At 39.2% G+C, this 6,920-nt stretch overlaps 1 pseudogene across 1 annotated transcript; it reads left to right on the plus strand.

Moving 5' to 3' along the window:
• The first annotated feature begins 5,338 nt into the window (after window positions 1-5,338).
• On the plus strand, window positions 5,339-5,839 carry LOC309548896 (large ribosomal subunit protein eL14-like; annotated as a pseudogene). The gene has a single exon. The product of its transcript is annotated as a large ribosomal subunit protein eL14-like (transcript).
• Window positions 5,840-6,920: the final 1,081 nt, after the last annotated feature.

Here is a 6,920-nt window from a genome sequence, read left to right on the forward strand (position 1 = left end):
ACATGGCTGCCTGCATTCAGTGGCATTTTAAAGCGCAGAAGGACATCAGGCAAAATTAAAATTTACAAATTGGATCTAAAAAGAAATAAGGTAATTTTTGTTTTGATTCATAGTTTTTGCTTTGCACTTGTTTAGATGATTTTTTGTTTTATTGCATGACCTGATTTTAGAAGGGTACTACTCATCTTTAGTGTTCAGTCATCGCCTTATTCAGAAGTACACTGTTATGACACATAGTATGATATTTTTTTTTTTTTTGGCTAAAATGAAATAGCTTGTTATTTGGGAATGCTGGCAGCTCTGCCTACTACAAGGCTGCTGCTTAGGAAACCATCCATGCACACAATAGGACCATAGGAAAGCCTTCCTTTTGACATGTAAATTATGCAGCAGTGTCCTCTGGCCAGCCTGTATGGGATTAGTGCAGTGAGTTCCACAGATGTCCTGGAGCTATACCATTTAATTCAAATTCTCCAACTAGAGGATACCTTCTCTTTTTCATCTTTCTGGTTTCCACAGAATTGGGGAACATATTCATGTAAGTAATATTATGTTTCATTGTTTCTCTTTGCCTTACTCGTATTGCAGTCTATAACAGTTAGTCCAGTATGGGTATTGATCTCTTTGTGTGGTGGTCTGCTAGCCAGAGGCATTGTTCAAGCAGTCACACACCCTTCTATCATACGCAGCACTTTTAACAACCACCCTGCACAGAAGACCTATCTACAAAATGCGAAATGTGTTGATGAAGGAGCAAGTAAACTTTTTTAAGTTGATGGTCACAACCATTCCCATGAGTGTAGTTCATGTAGAATGAGTTATGGGTCAATGGCCAATTGAGAGGCAAGCTTTACTTGCTATTCTCCCAAAATGCAAAAAAATAACCTTGCTTAGTTTTATGGGCAGCACAGACACCATGGAGTTTTCTGGTGTTCATTGCGAGGTAAAAGTATAAGACACATTCCCTAAATATTTACCTTGTGCTTGAAGTTTACATTCCTAGAATTCCAATATTGGAGTAGAGTAATAGTTGTGAGCGGTTTAAGGAAATACCATTGACTGCATTTGTTTTTGTTCAGGATGTTCAAGTGTGAGCAAATCCTTGGTCTACCCAAAAGTACTTTTATCCGCTGGTTTGTATGCATCATCGCACCTAACTACACAGCTCTGAAAAATAAAATGAAACTTGTACACATCATGTTTACAAAGCCTTGAAGCAACACAAACTTACTTCTAGTGTACTTGCCAAGCTGTGTTACTTGCACAAATCAGTGAATAAAATCTCCCTAGTACCAACTGAGCATCAATGGTGATAGGGATGCTAATAACGCACTGCCTGTGACCCCTGCTACCAGTGTGTGCCTCTGAAAATGGGCCATTCTCTTTGTGGGGGAAGTAATTTCCATTACATTCCCTCTTTATGTTGCCATCAAATTTAGGTAAACAGATGTCAGGTACAATTAGCATCAGGCACCAGTAAACGGTCATTTAGCTTGGTAGAAAAACAAGATGCAATGTGCGCTGGCCTTTTTACAGACAGTCAGAGGTATTTTCCTTTTTTTTTTTTTTTTTTTATGCTTTTTTTTCTATGCTTTTTTTTTATGCTAGAAACATATGCTCTAAGTGACAGCTACAATGCAGTTGGTTACAGTGGGTCAGAACATGTTTGCACTTTTTGCATTATTTTATAATGATCTGAATTGTCCAATGTTTTTTATGTTGAAGTTTAGCATTAAAGAAATATTTCTCCATAAAGAAGTGCAGCGATAAACATATAAAAAGGTTAAAAATAAACCATGCATAAAATAAATATTAGCTCAATTTATTTTATGTATTTTTTTTTTTATATCTTTAGTGATCCACATATTTATGGAGAAATTGTTTTTCATTTGTGGTCAACAAATTGTGCCAGCTGCTTTATACTCTTTTAGTGGGTCTAAGCGTGGGTGTCACTACTTTTAAATAAATAATATTCATTAAATCGTTGAATCTATTCATCCATCATTATTACAATGCAGATGTGATTTGTTTTTATTTCTAAGTATTTTGTACTTTGTATGCAGTGTTAAACACAAATGTAGCAGGCTCTATGGACAGTGCCCAGAAACCATAATGATGTACTCTGCTTGACAACCAATAACCTAACATATGGTGAGCAACAGGACAGTTGACTAGGCCTGACAAGGAATATTGAATGATATTCTCTCTGGGACCTTTTGTACACTTCTAATGGTTATTACTATAAACTTCAAACTCAAATGCTTTTGTCTTTACAGTGAGGGAAAGTCAACTTCTAGAACATGCTGTAATGTTTCTACCTGACTTTAATAAATATAGAAGCTTAACTCTAGGTTAAAAAACACCAATAAATGCAATAATCTTTTTATTAAAAATTAATTTTAAATGCAACCAGTATAAACACATGAATTTGACTTGATTTAACCACTTGCCTACAGTGCACTTTTACCCCCTTCCTGCCCAGGCCAATTTTCAGCTTTCAGCGCTCTCACACTTTGAATGACAATTGCGCGGTCATGCTACACTTTACCCATATGAAATTTTTTTTCACACAAATAGAGCTTTCTTTCGGTGGTATTTAATCACCGCTGAGTTTTTTATTTCTTACAAAAAAAAAGAAAAAAGACAGAACATTTTGAAAATAAATCATTTTTCTCCTAAACTGATGTGCACTGATGAGGCGGCACTGAAAGGCTGCACTGATGGGCACTGATGAGGTGGTACTTATGGGCACTGATGAGGTGGCACTGATTAGGAGGTACTAATCTGCCGCACTGATGGGCACTGATAGGTGGCACTGATTGGCGGCAATGATGAGCACTGAGTGGCTGCACTAAGAGGTGGCACTGATGGGCACTGACAGGCGGCACTATGGGCACTGATGGTGGGCACGTTGGGCACTGATTGGCACTTGATTTCACATTTGTGTAATCAGGGCACTGATGATCAGTGCCCTGATTACATGTCTTTGTCTCCCCTATGAGGAGGAGCAGCTGATCGGCTCTCCTCGCCTCACACTCTGACTCCTCATTTACATGTGACTGGCTGTGATTGGACACAGCCGATTACATGGGCAAAGAGTCATGTCATTGACTCTTTACCGAGATCGGGGTGACGCTGTGTCCTAGCAACACGGCGCGGCCACCATCGCCGCTCTGCGCGCCCCCGGGGGCGCGCAAGAGGCAGTTCTGGTGCGCCATCATATGACGACACCCCAAAACAATAGATGAACTGCGTGGCAGGAAGTGATTGTAAAGTCCTTGTTTGTTATTTTAAAAAAAAAAAAAAAGTTTTACTTACCTGCTCTGTGCAGTTGGTTTTGCCCAGAGAAGCCCATATTGTCCTCTTCTTGGGTCTCTCTTTGGTGCTCCTGGCCCCTCCCTCCTGTTGAGTGCCCCCACAGCAAGCAGCTTGCTATGGGGGCACCTGAGCCAAGCCACAGCTCCCTGTGTCCAATCAGACCTAGAGCCACACTTTGGCTCCTCCCCCTGCCTCTCCTGATTGACTAACTGACTTAGACAGCAGTGGGAACCAATAGTGCCACTGCTGTGTCTCAGTCAATCAGGAGGGAGAGTCGCAGTCGTGCACATCACTGGATAGAGATGGGGCTCAGGTAAGTATTAGGAGGGCTGCTACACACACAATGTTTTTTATTTTAATGCATAGAATGCATTAAAATAAAAAACCTTCTGACAATACAATCACTTTAAGCCTCTTGTAATCCCCTGTATAGCTGTGCCCATAGTGGGAAAGTAGGGGCAGTGCTTTGAGGGTTAGAACTACCGTACATGCAAATGTTCTGACAGGAGGAGAGAAAGATGATCCCATCAGTCTTCATTACTCTTTATTGCCCGATCACAGTGTGAGGGGCAAGGAAATTACACATTGTCTTGAAGAAGTAATCATACCCCCTTGAAGAGTTCCACAGTTAGCCATGTACAGCCAAAAACGTAAATGTATTTTATTGGGATTTTATGTCATGGACCAACATAAAGTGGCACATAATTGTCAAGTGAAAGGAAAATGATAAATGGTTTTCAAACTTTTTTTACAAATATCTGAAAAGTGTGCTATGCATGTGTTTTCAGTCCCCTTTACTCTGATACCCCGAACTAAAATCTAGTGGAACCAATTGCCTTCAGAAGTCACCTAATTATTACAAACCCAAATCCAAAAAAGTTGGGACACTGTACAAATTGTGAGTAAAAAAGGAATGGACTAATTTATAAATCTCATAAACTTATATTTTATTCACAATAGAATATGGATAACATATAAAATGTTGAAAGTGAGAGATTTTGAAATGTCATGCCAAATATTGGCTCATTTTGAATTTCATGAGAGCTACACATTCCAAAAAGTTGGGACAGGTAGCAATAAGAGGCCAGAAAAGTTAAATGTACATGTAAGGAACAGCTAGAGGACCAATTTGAAACTTATTAGGTCAATTGGCAACATGGTTGGGTATAAAAAGAGCCTCTCAGAGTGGCAGTGTCTCTCAGAAGTCAAGATGGGCAGAGGATCACCAATTCCCCCAATGCTGCGTTGAAAAATAGTGGAGCAATATCAGAAAGGAGTTTCTCAGCGAAAAATTGCAAAGAGTTTGAAGTTATCATCATCTACAGTGCATAATATCATCCAAAGATTCAGAAAATCTGGAACAATCTCTGTGCGTAAGGGTCAAGGCCGGAAAACCATACTGGATGCCTGTGATCTTCGGGCCCTTAGACGGCACTGCATCACATAAAGGAATGCTACTGTAATGGAAATCACAACATGGGCTCAGGAATACTTCCAGAAAACATTGTCGGTAAACGCAATCCACCGTGCCATTCGCCGTTGCCAACTAAAACTCTATAGGCCAAAAAAGAAGCAATATCTAAACATGATCCAGAAGCGCAGGCGTTTTCGCTGGGCCAAGGCTCATTTAAAATGGGACTGTGGCAAAGTGGGAAACTGTTCTGTGGTCAGACTAATCAAAATTTGGAAGTTCTTTTTGGAAAACTAGTCCGGATGACATGGCATCCCAAAGACGACAAGAACAACCCAAGTTGTTATCAGCGCTCAGTTCAGAAGCCTGCATCTCTGATGGTATGGGGTTGCATGAATGCGTGTGGCATGGGCAGCTTACACATCTGGAAAGGCACCATCAATGCTGAAAGGTATATCCAAGTTCTAGAACAACATATGCTCACATCCAGACGTCGTCTCTTTCACGGAAGACCTTGCATTTTCCAAGATGACAATGCCAGAACACATACTGCATCAATTACAACATCATGGCTGTGTATAAGAAGGATCCGGGTACTGAAATGGCCAGGCTCCTTTCTGCTATCCGCCGCCATCATGGTGCTCAAATGCTATGTACAGATAGGCCGCGTTGCCTATGTCTCCTTTGGTCCCCATGCTGGTAAACTTGTGGCAATTGTTGATGTCATTGACCAAAATAGAGCTCTTATCGATGGTCCCTGCACTGGTGTAAGAAGGCAAGCCATGCCATTCAAGTGCATGCAGCTTACTGACTTTGTTCTGAAGTTTCCCCACAGTGCTCGGCAGAAATATGTCCCTAAAGCCTGGGAGAAGGAGAAGGTCAATGAGAAATGGATTTTCTCATTTCTCATGCTACTAACTGGGCAAAGAGGATTGATGCTAGAGAGAGGAAAGCAAAGATGACAGATTTTGACCGTTACAAATTCATGAAACCAAAGAAAATGAGGAACAAGATAATCAGACATGAGATGAAGAAACTCCATAAAGAGGCTACCAAGTCAGCAGCATAAATTTCTCTTAAAAGAAATAAAATCTGGTTTATACTTAGAAATGGCCAGCATGCAGTCCAGATCTTTCACCTATAGAAAACATTTGGCGCATCATAAAGAGGAAGATGCAACAAAGACAACCTAAGACAGTTGAGCAACTAGAAGCCTGTATTGGACAAGAATGGGACAACATTCCTATTCCTAAACTTGAGCAACTTGTCTCCTCAGTCCCCAGACGTTTGCAGACTGTTATAAAAAGAAGAGAGGATGCCATACAGTGTTAAACATGGCCTTGTCCCAACTTTTTTGAGATGTGTTGATGTTATGAAATTTAAAATCAACTTGTTGTTCCCTTTTAAAATGATACATTTTCTCAGTTTAAACATTTGATATGTCATCTATGTTGTATTCTGAATAAAATATTGAAATTTGAAAGTTCCACATCATTGCATTCTGTTTTTATTCACAATTTGTAGTGTCCCAACTTTTTTGGGTTTGTACATAAAGTCCACCTGTGTGTAATTTAATCTCAGTATAAATACAGCTATTCAGTGAAGCCCTCAGATTTGTTAGAGAACCGGGGTAAACAAAGTTGTGGGGAAGTTTAAAGCAGGGTTAGGTTATAAAAAAAAAATATCAATCAATGAAAAAACCAGCGCCTAGGAAGCTTGTGTACAATGTGAAAAAAAGTAAATTACCAGAAATGCAGCCACTAAACCATAGCAAAGCTATGTGGAAAGTAAGAAAATAAATTAGGCACAATATCTGTGAAAAAGTTATTTTTTGATGAAAAAGTGTGTTAAATGGTGGGTGTAAATAATTCTAAAATAATTGTAAAATTTTAAATGTGAGAAAAAAGTGCTAATGCAAATGTGTACTGGCTGAAAGTGCTAGTACTTCAGTATAATCATATATACCTGTGGATACCTGAGAAAAAGTGCTAATGCAAATATGTGCTTATTTAAAGTGCTAGTACTTCAGTGCAATAATATATACATATATTAATTGTTTATTAGTAATCAGCAAATTTTGGGCTTATGAATATTATTATCTGCAGGTATATATTATTGCACTGAAGTACTAGCACTTTCAGCCAGTACACATTTGCATTAGCACTTTTTTCTCACATTTAATTTTACAATT

This window comes from Pelophylax lessonae, assembly GCF_965119305.1.
Source record: "Pelophylax lessonae genome assembly, chromosome: 3".
In the NCBI taxonomy this organism is placed as follows: Eukaryota; Metazoa; Chordata; class Amphibia; order Anura; family Ranidae; genus Pelophylax; species Pelophylax lessonae.